Here is a 13,833-nt window from a genome sequence, read left to right on the forward strand (position 1 = left end):
CTGTTAGAAACTGAGCAATACTTGGAATAGAATAGTGAGACTATGCCATGATTTTTGTGTTTATTGCAATGAGAAAATGGTGTTTTCTCAGCTTGTTGACTGAACAAGCAAGCACGTAGTTTTCAGTTTATGATTTCTTCTGATGGATTTTGATTTAAAAAAAAAAAAAACCTTTGAGGTAACCATCACGTTCTGAGCAGAATTCTTATCTGTAGACATATTTTTAAAAAAAGTGATGTCTGACTTTAGGAAAACACCAACCATAAATGATGTATATATTGCCACTTGGCTAGAGGCTTCCGAATATCTGCCTCGAGCCATGGGTGGGGTGTTAATGACCCTGTAGCAAGCTCTGCTCCAGGTTATGGACTTGATCAGAGGCTCCACTCATAAGAAAAAGCTGTGGTAAGATTGAGCTGAAAGTCAATACAAATGCTGTGTGATACTGGGGCTGGCACCCTGTGACTGCCTAACTTTCTGCAAACAGGAATAGCAAAATACTCAGCGTCTTTGGCCATTGCTTTGGAAACATTCCTGCTGGCCCCTGTCCCACAGCCCCTGCTCCATGCAGTTCCTAATTCCTCAGAACACTTGCTGGCTTGTTACTTGTTATTGTTGTTGTGGTGGTTTGTTTGCTGTTTGCTTGAGACGGTCTAGCCAAGAGGGGACTTTGAACATTTGATCCCTGAATTGCCACTTCCTGAGTGGCAGGATTGCAGGTGTGTGCTACACAGGGATCTCACTAACTGGCTTGCCATTCTCAGGAAAGTGTTGATAAATGAGTGTCTCTTTGGGAGCATGGAAAGTAAAATAATTCCGCATGGAATTGTATATCCTTCCTGGGGAAGTTCGGCAATTTGGCGTCTGTGTTTGTATTTTTTTTTTTCCTTTGGTCCCTCCTTCATTTCTTTGTCTTTCTGTGTGACTTGTGAGAGACACCAATTCCAAGGAGAAGGCAAGGAGGGCAATTGTGTCACCCAGATGAGATTGCTCTCGCTTCTATCTTCTTTTCTGTTTATGGACTCCTGTTATTAGACTTAAGTTTTGACAATGCTAACCGTGGTTGATTAGGCCTCTCCAGTCCTGCACAGAGAAAAAGAAAGGTGCGAATCCTTACCATAACTCAAAGGAAACAAAGTAATGAGGACAGAAAGGTACGGATCGCTACTGTAACTCAGAGTAACACCCACCCCTGATTTAGAATTGGTTTTGTGTGTGTGTGTGTGTGTGTGTGTGTGTGTGTGTGTGTTTTAGCATCTGAACAAGGCAGCTATTTGAGAACAGAACAGAACTCAGCATTTTGCCTTGTTATCTCTATGGGGGTTCAGATTATATGGCAAAAATATCTAAAGTGTTACTTAAATATTGAAAAAGATACTGGATTTAAAAACTCGAGTACATCCTGTAGAGACATAAAATCATCATCTGCCCACCCCATCCCACAGCTATCAGAGTCTCCTCTGGTCACATGGACTACCTCTGTGGCATGGCAGATCTGAACTGCTACAGAGTGGGAAAGCCTCTGGAGAGCAACAGCAGCATGGGGCCATGCTCCTTCATACACGTTAGTGTGTCTATTGTAGCACAGGTTCCATGCAGAACCTCCCCCCACCCCAGCATTCTTTCACTCTGTGCGTGAACCTTGAAAGTCGTGGACATTGTCCGGCTTGTTATGATGACACGCTTTAAAACTTTCAGGTTTCCTTTGTTTTCCACGTAGTGTTAAGAGGTATTCCTTGTTCTCTCTTCCTTTTGGAGATAGTAATAGCTGAATAGAAAGAAATACGAGCCTGAGAATCGAGTTCGCCCAAGAAGCCAAGAAGAAGAACAACAACAACAAAAAATAATACCCCGCACACCCTTTGCATTTGCAAGCACCTGGAATCCATTGGGTTCCTGGAGTTGTAATTTGGAAGCAGACAAAGCAAAGAATTACCAGCTGAAAAGCTGGCGCTCTGAGTGCGAACAGCCTGAGGAGGCGCCAGAGTCTGGTTTGTGTGGGGACTCTGAGGCAGAAAGCAGAGCCCAGGGGCGCACTGCCAGTGGGAGCTGGAGAAGCTGAAACGCTGCCGTCTTTCACTCTGGTGGCTTTTCTGTTTTGTTTTATGGTTGTTTTTGGTGCTCAGAGTGAACCTCAGGGCCATAGGCGTCACAGCCTCAATTTGGACCACTGAGCCACGCCCCTAGGCAGGGAGCATGCCCAGCGGGCAGCATGCCCAGCGGGCAGGCGCCAGTGCTTGATTATCTAGAGTCCCTGTAGAGCTCTTCTCTCTTAGTAGGTACTCTTGTGATGGTTACCTGTGTTCGGAGCCGGCAGGAGTGGTATCTTGCCTGATAAACTTGCCCTTATAAGCTCTTAAGGACACTTCTGACATGGGTCTATTACAGTATTTGGTATATTAAAAATAAAAATCTCTTGGCTGTCAGGATGAAGAAAGGAAAGAGTGACAGGAAATTCACTCAGGGTGCTGTGTGTTTAATGTTCCTGCATATGGAATGGAATATTTAGGTGTTGCCAGTTTTCAGAGATTGCATAGATTCCAGGGCCATATTTGCCTCAGCAAAGAGAATGAATGCCTTATCAGCAATGCCTCACACACCTTTGAGTATGAGTAGCAGAATATGAAAGTTCATTCTTAAGTAAAATTGCTTTTTTAAGCAGTGTCTGTATTTATTTGATTTTGGGTTCTTTTTTTTGTTGTTGTTGTGGTTATATTTGAAGGTATGATAGCATTAATGAGCTCTGCCCCACATGGCGCTTTGAGCTTATTGTAGCGTTGCACACTGATCCCAGGTCAGTGTGATGCGTGAAATCAATTTATTTGAATCTCTTTGCCTCTATAGGAATTTGGCAGCGTGCCAGTTGTTTTCATTTAATGTTCTTTGTGTTGAACACAGACAAGCAGGCATGCTTTTGTGTTCTTCCCTCTTTTGGTCTCTGTCTCTTACAGCCAATATTTTGCTCTGTGGATTTTGAAATGAAGGAAGGGAGACTATATTGTGTGTAGGAAGCCTAATCATTGCTTGGTGTGCACACAAACTTCAAGTGGGACTTTCTTATCTTCTAGGAGATTTTTTTTCACCTTCCTGACCCTCAGTGCTGATAGTGGATATAAAAAACACTTAAGAATTTTGTTTAAATAAAATTCTTAGTGATTTTTGGTGTTAATTCCTAGTATTAATGACAATTATCAAAGCTTGAAACAATTGTATGAGTTACTATTAGAAGAAATACTTCATCTGTGAACTAAGGCTATCAGAAACCATTTTTCTAGCATTGGCTGAATTTGAAGAGTCATCTTGCAATTCAACGCACATTAACACAATGTAGTAATGCTTTTTCTTTAACTGACTTTGTTTGGTGAAGACACTGCTGTGTGACCTGAGATTGTTGTATGTGAATCTCTACTAAAGCTCTGTGATTCGGGTAATTTCTCTTTCACATGTGCTGGGTGATGTCTGGGAGTGCCAAGAGAGGTCCTCACCTGTAAGTTCAGATTCATGCATGGGTGGGATGTTTTTGTAGGCAGCAGGAATTGTTTCTGGGTCATATTTTGGAAGGGGTGGAGAGAGGAAATGCTGGAGAATGAAAGGGGCCCTTCTACCCATGCTCCAGGCAGTGCTTGGGGAAGTTGATCTGCAGAACCATGGAGCCAAGGCTTCAGGGTCAGCTCCTACCCAGCAGCCGGCTTCCTTGTTTAATTACCTGAAGAGCAAAACGGTCAGCCTGGCAGTGTGGGAAAGCCCAGTATCTCCTGCAGCCTCCTGGCGCTCTGACATCCTGTGAGGCCTGCCCTGTCTGTCCCAGCCTCAGTCTGGTTCAGTCATTGTGTGTAAGAGGGTTTGGCTGTGAATCTGAGATTCCTGCCAGGACTGTGTCCCCTGCTCATTGCTCCTGGTCTATACTGACAGATAGGCTTGGCTTCCCTCTTTCTGCAAAGGATTTAAACATGTGGCTCTCTCCTTTCCTACTTCTGGCCTTGCTGTGGCTCAGTACCTCTCACTCACTCTACCACGTTAGCCAGCAGAAGACGGAGATCTTAGTTTTCAAACCTGTGTGATGGCATCCCTGTGTGTTGCTATTGTGTGGTCAGACTCACTAATCATAATTTCATGTGGAACTAACAGTTCCAAGATGATTAATCATATGTGAATATTGAATATCCCGTTTGAAACGAAAGGTAATAGAATTTTTGGCATTTGGGTCTTTCTCTGTTTCCTTGGAATTTGAATATAGTGTTGACATTCACAGTGAGAAGGGGCACACTCCCTTTGAGGAAGCTGGAGGTGGTGAGAAATAATATTGGTTAGCAGTATGTCTAATTTTGGGGAATCACACAGTGAAAACAGTCTAAGAAATGCTTGGAGATGGAACCCTTTGAGAGGTCTCCGGGATATAACAAGACCTTACCTTTCTCCAGAGGAGTCTGGCAGTTTCCTTATCTATAGTGTGGACTGATAAAGTGCCCTCCCTTTGGGTGGGGAGCAAGGGTGGTTGTACTTTTTCCTTCAGAATCAGAGGAAAGTGTGACTACATGTGTTGCAGTGATTTAGATTTTTCCAACTACTTCATGAGGACTCTGCCATGCAGTCTGAAGGACATTTAGCCTTTAGAGGCACGTCTGCCTACATAAATACAAATAAGAGTCGTGGGTGTGTAAAAAGAGCAGTTTGTTCTTCTGAAGACGGCACAAACGTAGCTCAGCTAGGAGCAATAGGTTCTGTGTATCCCTTTGGTGCACCCAGTTGGACTTCGTAGGAAAGTATTTGGTGGGAATTATTTTTGAAACTTTTTATTCCTATTACCTTTGTGGATATAATGTCTGTGGTTGAGTATTTGTGTACTGTGCCAGGGGAAAGTGTATAATCATTTAAATGGCTGGATTAGCCTGGTGTCCCTGGCGACAGACCTGGCCAGGTGGTCTGTTACCCGCCAGGCATTAAGTCACTCTGCCTGGAGTTCTCTATGGGTAGGCTCGTTCCTGTTTATTTATGTAGCGGGCTGCTGTATCTCCTTCAGTGTATTTCTCTTTTCAACACCAGCATGCACACGGGGGGAAAACCATAAAAATATATTTGTAGCCACTGCCAGCATTCCTAACTCATTGTTTACAGACAGACAGACTCTCCTTTGCATCCCCACCCAGCAGCCCCAGCGCTCAGCTTTGGCTGGTCATCTTTTAGTCCCAGCTTTTTGGAATGCAAAGGATGCTAGCCAGCCCTGGGTGCAGTGTAGCAGGAGAGGCCTTGGAGAGACAAATGGCTAGAGCTGTGGCTTTCAGGTGAGTTTGCCCTGTCTACTTGGAGGAAAACCCAAGAAAAGAAAAGGAAAACCAAGAAAGAAAAGGTGATGTGGAAGAGAGGAGAGTGGGTAGCCAAGAGCAGGTGAACAACTGTGTTAGGAACTTGTCCTTGTATCAGTTTACGAACAGGAATGCAAAAGGGACATTTTCACATAAAACGTGTTTTTGTTTTTGTTTTCTGAGACATATAATTAAGGGTAATTTTATTAAGTGGAAGTAAGTGTTGAAGTTTCTAAGTGAACTGAGCTGAGGTTGGAAGATTTGAAGCACTCTACTTACTGTATTATCTATATTTAAGACTATCCATCGCCGGGCGGTGGTGGCGCACGCCTTTAATCCCAGCACTCGGGAGGCAGAGGCAGGCGGATCTCTGTGAGTTCGAGGCCAGCCTGGTCTACAAGAGCTAGTTCCAGGACAGGCTCTAAAAAAGCTGCAGAGAAACCCTGTCTCGAAAAACAAAAACAAAAAAAAAAAAAAAAAAAAAAAAGACTATCCATCAATGAATTATATCCTGCCTGGTCGTGGGGGGGGGGGGGAGAGCTGTGAGTGATGGGCACCTCTGGGGTCACTATAAAACATAAATGTTAAAATTCACCTGGTACTCTAGCAGACATGCTATGCTGGGAATTATTCGGGCAAATAAAACTCATTTTGGAGTGAAATTTGGTAATAGAACTCTTTATAGCTAAAAGTTTTGTTTGTTTGTTTTAGTAAGTAAGTTTGAATCTATATAGAAATGTAACAAATTAGTGTATTGCATAGACTTTAAGAATTTGCAATGCGGAGAAATAAAGGTGGGCATTTGCTAGAGGTAAAAAGCACTGAGGAATATGACCAGAGAGTGGAAAAAAAAAATCTGGGATCCTTGTATTGCTGTGTCTTTGCTCCACCTGGTGGATTTTGTTGAAAGTGTTTACGTCTGTGTTAATGAAAAGAATTAGCTGCTAGGCAGATCCTCTAACCATAACAAGAAGAATCTTTTTTGTTGATGTTTAAAATATTCCTATGTTTATGCTTTTTTTGTTCTGTTTTTTTAAATTGCATTGAAAGCAATATTATTATATAGAGTCTATTTGGTCCAAAATATAATATATGCCCATTTCAGAGGGTTTGGAGAATAATCATCTCGTGAAATCGCACTGCCAGAACCATGGCCGCATGTGATCATTTCTAAATATTATGTTTGCGATTTTGTGGGGTATGGCCTTATACTCTGAAACCACAGTTGGCCTAGAACTTGCTGTGCAGATCAGGCAGGCTTCTAACTAGTGGCACCCCTCTATGCCTCTGCTGTCGTGTTGGTTCTTAGGACCAGGATGTTACCGGAAGAGAACCTGTTTTGTTTTTTGTTGTTATAAAGTATGTGGAATATCTACTATTCGGAGCAAGAATGATGATGGGCATCATGCTGGTTATAATTATTTTTGGATTAATGCGTCACAGGCTCAAAAGGGTGGTGTGTCAGTGTTCAGCAAGAGCGTACTGTCCACGACACAAGGGTAATGGAGATCAAAGGTGCCTTATGAATTCATGGGGTTGTTCGTGGGTTGGTAAAGTCTGTTGTTTGCTGGCCCTATACAGATCGCTTTCTCTGGAAATCTTAAGGATTCAGTTCAGCTTTCACCATCTTATTGTTTTCCTTAGGTCATTATTATTTTTTTTAATCCTTTAGATTCTGACAGCGCTGCAACAGAAGGTGAAGTTTGGAAAACAGTGTCTCCATATGCAAGGGATTTGGAGACCTTTTCATTGTCTTTAAAATTGTCATTCATAGCCCTCATTAGCATTTATTGTTGCAAGCCTACAAGCAGAGACTGTGAACTTGGTATGTCATGAATAGCCCCACAGAGCTCTGGAGCACTCAGATTCTGCCTGCAGTGTGGTGTGGGCTGGGCTTTGAGGGAAAGCTGTCCAGATGGCTGCCTGTGCACGGCAGAGCTGCGGGTTTTTGTCTCTGGTGCTCAGAGCAGGGAAAGTTCACTGGAGCATACGCCATCACCTTGCATTTTAACAAAGCTAACTAGCCATTAGTCACGATGGGAAGGTGGTGACTTTGAGACAAAGATTTTCCATATAGTGTCACAGGCACAGAGCAGAGTAGCTAGATACCTTCTATTTTATCCCCATGGGTTTGAGGTTAGAAAATGGGATGGAAATGGTAACTTATCTGCAGATTTGTGTGCAAATAGATCTCTCAGAGATCTTGCTTTCCAATCAGAGAGCGATGGTTTTATTTGAAAGGAGAGTCTGTAGAGCCAGCGTTCTTCATTATAGGTTAAACCCAAACTGTTTTTATTTGAACTCTAGAAAGAAAAAAGAATTTAAACCACATTTTTCCTGTGGGGAAAAAAAATCTACTTTTAAGAACATTAGTAGGCTTACGTTTCATTTGCATACAATAATGTTCAACCAAAGTGCATGTTAAAGCAGTGTCCAGATTCTAGTTTTTTAGATAGTACAAGTCAAAAGTTGTTTACTACCAAAAGTATATAATATATTGTGATACTGTAAAGACACTGTCACTATTATAAATAAATAATAATTACAAATAACAGGTTCTATTTACTGCTAGCAAGTAATACTTTTAAGACTTTATTTTACACAAATGCACATAAATCTCCATATTTATGTATATAATAACAAACATATTTGCTTTTGTACATGGAGTGTGTGTGTATTCGAGGGTTTCTTTCTTCCTCTCTTTTTCTCTTTTTCTCTTTTTCTTTTTGGAGATAGGGTTGCTCTGACTAGCCTAGAATTATGAATTATGAATACCCCTATGTTGCTCTGACTAGCCTAGAACTTGCTATGTAGACCAGATTGGTCTTAAAGCTTTCAGAGATGTGACTGTCTCCTGGGTGTTGTTATTAAGGGTAGGCATCACCATGTTTGTCTAGATAACTTTTGTTGACCAGAGCCCCTAAATCAAATACATTGCTTAAAAAACTGTAAAAATGTTAGGTGTAGAGGTAGCAGTGGTGGACGGCGCACGCCTTTAATCCCAGCACTCAGCAGACAGAGGTAGATGGATCTCTGTGAGTTCGAGGCCAGCCTGGTCTGCAGAGTGAGATCCAGGTCAGCTAGGGCTTCCCAGTGAAAACCTGTCTTGAAGAAGAAAAACAAACACACATAAACAAATAAAAACCTGTCAAAATGTTTGTATGTGCTGCTTTGTTTTACAAACATGGTGAAGAGTGGGAAAATGTCACAGAGACTGGGTTACTAGGAAGACATTATTCCTGCATTAGTTTTAGAGTGTAGAAGATGAAGGTGAAGTGTAGGGGTTGTGATGTCACCACCTACCTCCCTGCCTCCCACTGGCCTGGAATCATACGATGTCACAAAGGACCACATAGCACGTTCTCTGCAGGCTGGAGGGGGCCTTGTCCATCTCGTTGCAAACGGTCCAAGCCTTTCTGCCTTGGTAATTTCTGTGTAATCAGCCGTCGCGACAAGCTTTCTCTCTCTCCAGCCTGTCTCCTTTCCCTTTTTTTGCATCCTACTTTGGCCCTCCAGGACAGCCCTCAAGACCCTTTGACCCCATGATGGTTTATACACCCTTCAGATTCTTAAGGTGGCAGTCACAACACTGCTCCATTGTCAATTAAGCGAAGTTCTCGTGGTCTCTTTCTGGGTGCCAGCTGACAGTTGAGGAAGTGTAAGTGCTTGCCAATCATTCCCCAAAGAAAATACTAGAAATTGTCTGACTGTGTCTATCTCTTTACAGCAGGCATTTATAGAAAAGATGACAGCTCCCCTCTCACCACGATGGGACACTCCGTGAATTTTATGACTTATTTTCTTTCCCACTCATTTCTTCGGGGTTGGCTGTATCTTACGTTACAGCCTAAAACATACGCCATTTGTTTCCTTGCAGACAAAGTATAATTGGATTTATCTTTGTCAGGAGACAATCTATTATGGCCTTTATTTAATACAGTTTCAAATGTCTTTCAGGGGCAGAAACAAATTAACGTACGTTTTTACTGGGTGTTGTATCTATTTAATCGACTGTCAGAGTGACGAGAAGTTAGGAAATCATCCGGAGGGGTCCATCTCCCTCCACCCAACGGCTCCCACATTAGGTAGGTTTGCCCTGTCAGTGGGATGCCTTTAGAAGACACTAATAGCTTCCAGCTGGGTGGAAAATCAAAACCTTTGGGGTCTGACAAAACCAGAAGATTTGAATTTGAAAGCAGAGCTAATGCTTCCATTTTATTTTTTAGCACTCGCCCATAAAACATTATTTTCCAATATGTCAGCCTCATTTGGTGGCCAGTGGTCTGAGATAGAAAGTGGAACAAGCAAGCGGAGAAATCTGGACATTTGTGAGCCCGCCCTTTCAAGCTGGTGCGCCACTTTGTGGAAGGGTCTCCCTGAGAGCAAGGGGGGGTCTCCGTGGCCATTCATCAATGCTCGTTGGCTGATCATTGAGTGCCTTCTCATTCAGTTTATCAAGTCTTGCACATAAAAAGTCAGAATAAACCTTATTCGGCTTGGTGAAAGCCAACCAGAAGTAAAATGCTCCATTTGAACCCATTTTGCCCTTGTTTTTTTTCACGTTGTTAATGCAGCCCTGCTTAAATGAGTGCCTTTATTGGGCCGGTTAGAATATCTGAAACTATTAATTCTCTTGTATTGAATAGCTGGTGGCAGGCCAGAGCAGATGGGGTAGGAAAGTATTTGGTTGGGTGTATTGCTTTCAATTAGGATCAATGAGGTTCCAGATCCTTTGAATTAACTCACTTAATACCCACTGTGTGCAGGCACAGTGTAACACAACAGTCTGCAAGAGGCAGGGAGGGGAGCTGAGAAGGCCCTGGAAAAGCTTCTGTGCAATTCTCCCTCCAGCAGGGTGGAGGTCTCTCTGCTGCAGATAATGCCCCTGCATGGCTGTTGTCTGGGGCTGAGTCAGATCTGAACAAAGGGAAGCCTGGGCTGTTCTGCTGTGGAAGTGGCCTGGCATGGCTTGGCTAGGATGAGTGATACAAAGTTGCCGTCACAAAACCAGTCACGTATTTTTTTTCTCTTCTTTAATGAGTCCAGTATTTCATTACTGGCTACATTTGCTGATTTTGAAAGTGACAGTTTAGATAACTCTCATTTTGAAACTGCCTTTAATAATAGGCTTTCTATGAAATCAAAAGTTATGTATTAATGGCCATGACTTTTCTGAGAAAGTGCTTAATGGATCATTAATGTATTCTTTGTTGTTTGGAATATATTTTGATTTTCCAAACTGCACGTGGACGGTGATGCAGGACAGTGTTTTGCACGGGAGAAAACTTTTCCAGCACACGCTTGGCTTCTTTGTTGCTGCTCATCTTTCACCTATAAAAATACATTCGTCACGCTATTGATTGTCTATTTTTATTGTACGGTTTGGAGGTTAGAGATCTTGGCTCCTCGTACTCTTTTTGTTAAAGGGTAAGTTATTTCTATCCAAGTCATTGTATCTATACATACCCGGGTTTCCCAGCTCAGGGAGAGATGCCAAATGGCGCTGCAGCTTTGCCTGTCTCTGGGCTAAAGACGGGAATGGGCTCCTTGAGAAACACGCTGAACCAGCCTCCCATGCACGTTCAGCCAGGCCCTTTCTGCAATCAGACTTCTAGGTGAGAATCTCCAGGGATCCAGGTTTTGTTGACGTGGATCAATTTAAAGTGGCAATTACTGTAGTCAGATAACAGCTTAAAAAGCCTTTTTACACATAGAAAAGATACATAATCACACAGCGTATGGAAGTTCAATTTTCCGAGCTGTGCTTTAGAGGCGTGGAGTGTACCGATATTAAGACCCAGTTTTAAAACCAGATATCATCCAGTTTTCTTGAAGTGTATAGCATTTTGTCATCTGGTTTTCTATTTTAGAAGTGATTCGCCGTGCATGTTGGTGGAAGGTTGGGCGTCCCACTGTGAACATGTTTTCTTTCCAACATAGGTATAACATTATAAAAAAGTGTGGTGTAGCACTGAGTGGCTTTTAAAAAATCTTCAGATTTAGGATTCTGGATTTCATAAAGGCCCTGGTAATTGATGATCACACTCATGCATACTATAACGCTTTCTGTCACCAGAGTGTTTGCGCTTGGTGCTTTACCGAACTGAAATCCATTACACAGAACCTCATTACAAGTGACATCTAACTAAGATGAACAAAAAGATTGGCCTCATAAATAGAGTGTAGTATACTATTAGTGACAGAGTGGAGTAATCATTATGAATTGTAGTCTTTTTACAAGTTGGCTCTGACAGTGATGGATTTTTGAGGGGTTCACTGGCTGAAGCAGCCCTTCTCGGGTACAGTGTTCAGGGGCTGTAGAAGTTCTTATTGATCGGTGCTGTTTATCAAAGATGATCTATTTTTCGTTTGTGCAGAGTGTGTCGTGGGTTTGTGTTCTGAAACACTCTTGGGCAGGGGGATGGGAAGACAATGGGTAGAGGGAGAAATCACTGCCTGTTTTCAGAAGGGGTCTTTTAGAATTTCTTGAAGGCAGCCAGGAGAGGGGGTAAAAGCCAAATTGACAAAAGCTTACAGAAACTGTCAAATAAGCAAAGGGCATGTTGCTCACTGCCAGAACAGCAAGGGTTAAAGGGGCCGATCCTGTCTTCATGGTCACTGAGCTGGCTGGTTGGTCAGTCCTGAGTAGAATTGTTTAGTAGAATTCTGTGTCTAGAGGGTTGGATGTGCATTGGAAAGGTAGAGCCTGAGGGATCGACCACCACGCAGCCCTGTGGTTAAAACAAACAAACAACACAGACCCAGGGAAGAGTGTTAAATCGTACAGAAGAGTTTGAGAAGAGAATGAAATGATATTGTCCTTCTGCGTTTTGTGTGTGTTTAGAGACAGGCGTGCAAGCCAGGCAGGCAGGCTTATGTTTCTCCTACGAGGCAAGGATGTTTTACAAAGGACTAAGGAGAGACCGCTGAGAGGAAAATAGCCAGCTTTAGATAAAGCATTGTCACAAAGGCTCCTCGTTTTATATATCATGGTGTCCATTAAAGCTTAATAGGCAGAGAGCCCATTGAACCAGGCTGGGTGTGTGTTATTCACGGTCAGGATAAACATCTAAGGGTGTGAAAAAAAAAGCAAAAAAAAAAAAAATACAGAAATCAGGAGGGAGGGCATGATCATTCAGCTTTTGAAAAGGCTTTATTTTACAGTGAAGATTTTGTTTTTGTCTCCTGTGGATCTCTATGCAAAGCAGAAAGGGTAAGCTGGAAATGTTTGGAGCATATCAACACGGAATCCCAGGGGATTCGAAGTTCCCTAGCTCACTAAAAATGGTTGGATTCTGCTTCCAAAAAAAGGGGTCTGTTGTACACATGTCACCAGGAAGCTGATGAGATAATACTCCCGGTACTCTGTGCCGGACGGTGAGCTGGCACAACACACAATCTTACAAGATGTCTTGAGGTTGTCCGGGGTTTCCAGATCAATAAGAGAGCTTTGTGGTCTGTGCCCTTGTTTGTTTTGAGCCTTACTTCCCAGTAATGTCTGTTAAAATTAGAAGTGGAAGGAAGCCTTGCAGTGTGAGTCTTGGGGGCCAGGTCAACATTGCCATCTTTTGGCAAGATAAGGGTTAACTTTGAGCTGGGAAGGGGGTGGTGGTGAATGAATTATTCAGCATTTAGCTTATCTTTCTACATTTCACTTTCTGCTTTTTGGTGCTCTGGACCCGGGGCGGGAGGTAGAGTGGAGAAGGGGAGGCAGGAGTTGTGATACTTTGCACACACGTCCCTGTCATTGTTCTGCCTGAAGAGACAGGGCTGGGTTCAAGGCCACATGTGCTCCTGTCATCTTCCACATTTCTGCTCCAAGTGCAATCCGGAGTGTCAGCTCTCCATCTGTCTCTGGCTGGCAGGCGCACGCGCCCAGCTCCCTGCCTCGGGCCATGCCGCCCCAGCCCCTCTGATGGCCCTCCTCTCCACCGCCCCGCACATTCCAGAACAGGAGGCATGAGCCCGCATCGCGCCCCCTCTTAACACAGAGTCGCTTTCAGTGTGTTACACGCTGGATTCCAGGATGCCTGGTGAGTGAGCCCTCTTTTCTTGCAAAGGAAGGAAGCTTTTACTCTCTATCATGCATGGAAAATACCAACTGCCCTGCCACTACTGTATGGGAGGAGGGCAGGGAGAGACTGTGGGGTGGTGGAGGTGTGACTGGGAAGCAGCATAAAGAAAGCTATTAAAATCTGGTAGGAGTGCAGGGTACAGAGCGGTTTGCCTTTGAAGCAGAGGGAAAGGATGGCCGCGGATGGTTTTTCCTGAGCAGTTTACACAGGGGGTCAGCGTCACTAAGAAGGGCTGTCTCTGTTCTGGGTTTCAGGACTGTCATCTTCACTTTCTATGTCGGATATTTGTTTGTGGAGAGAGTTTTTAGATTATGGAAGATTTCTAGGCGAAGGTCTGTGAAGAGCTGTTTATGTTAAAGAAAATGAAAGACGCTTTGGCACTAGAAGGGATTTCTTACCCTAAATCATAGTCTTTAGATGTTATCATCTAAATAATTGAAATCTGGTCATTTGGA

The 13,833-nt window shown here is 43.2% G+C and overlaps 1 protein-coding gene across 2 annotated transcripts in view; it reads left to right on the forward strand.

Moving 5' to 3' along the window:
* Positions 1-13,833, forward strand: part of Runx1t1 (RUNX1 partner transcriptional co-repressor 1) — a 144,690-nt gene that overhangs the window by 30,273 nt on the left and 100,584 nt on the right. The gene's annotated exons all lie outside the window — the stretch shown is intronic.

This window comes from Arvicola amphibius, chromosome 11 (assembly GCF_903992535.2).
Source record: "Arvicola amphibius chromosome 11, mArvAmp1.2, whole genome shotgun sequence".
Lineage (NCBI taxonomy): Eukaryota > Metazoa > Chordata > Mammalia > Rodentia > Cricetidae > Arvicola > Arvicola amphibius.